Genomic DNA, 207 nt, shown 5'->3' on the forward strand with positions numbered 1-207 from the left:
AAACAGAAATATAGATCAATGGAACAGGATAGAAAGCCCAGAGATAAACCCACGCACATATGGTCACCTTATTTTTGATAAAGGAGGCAAGAATATACAATGGAGAAAAGACAGCCTCTTCCATAAGTGGTGCTGGGAAAACTGGACAGCTAAATGTAAAAGAATGAAATTAAAACACTCCCTAACACCATACACAAAAATAAACTC

Source organism: Physeter macrocephalus, chromosome 8 (genome assembly GCF_002837175.3).
Source record: "Physeter macrocephalus isolate SW-GA chromosome 8, ASM283717v5, whole genome shotgun sequence".
Taxonomy (NCBI): Eukaryota; Metazoa; Chordata; class Mammalia; order Artiodactyla; family Physeteridae; genus Physeter; species Physeter macrocephalus.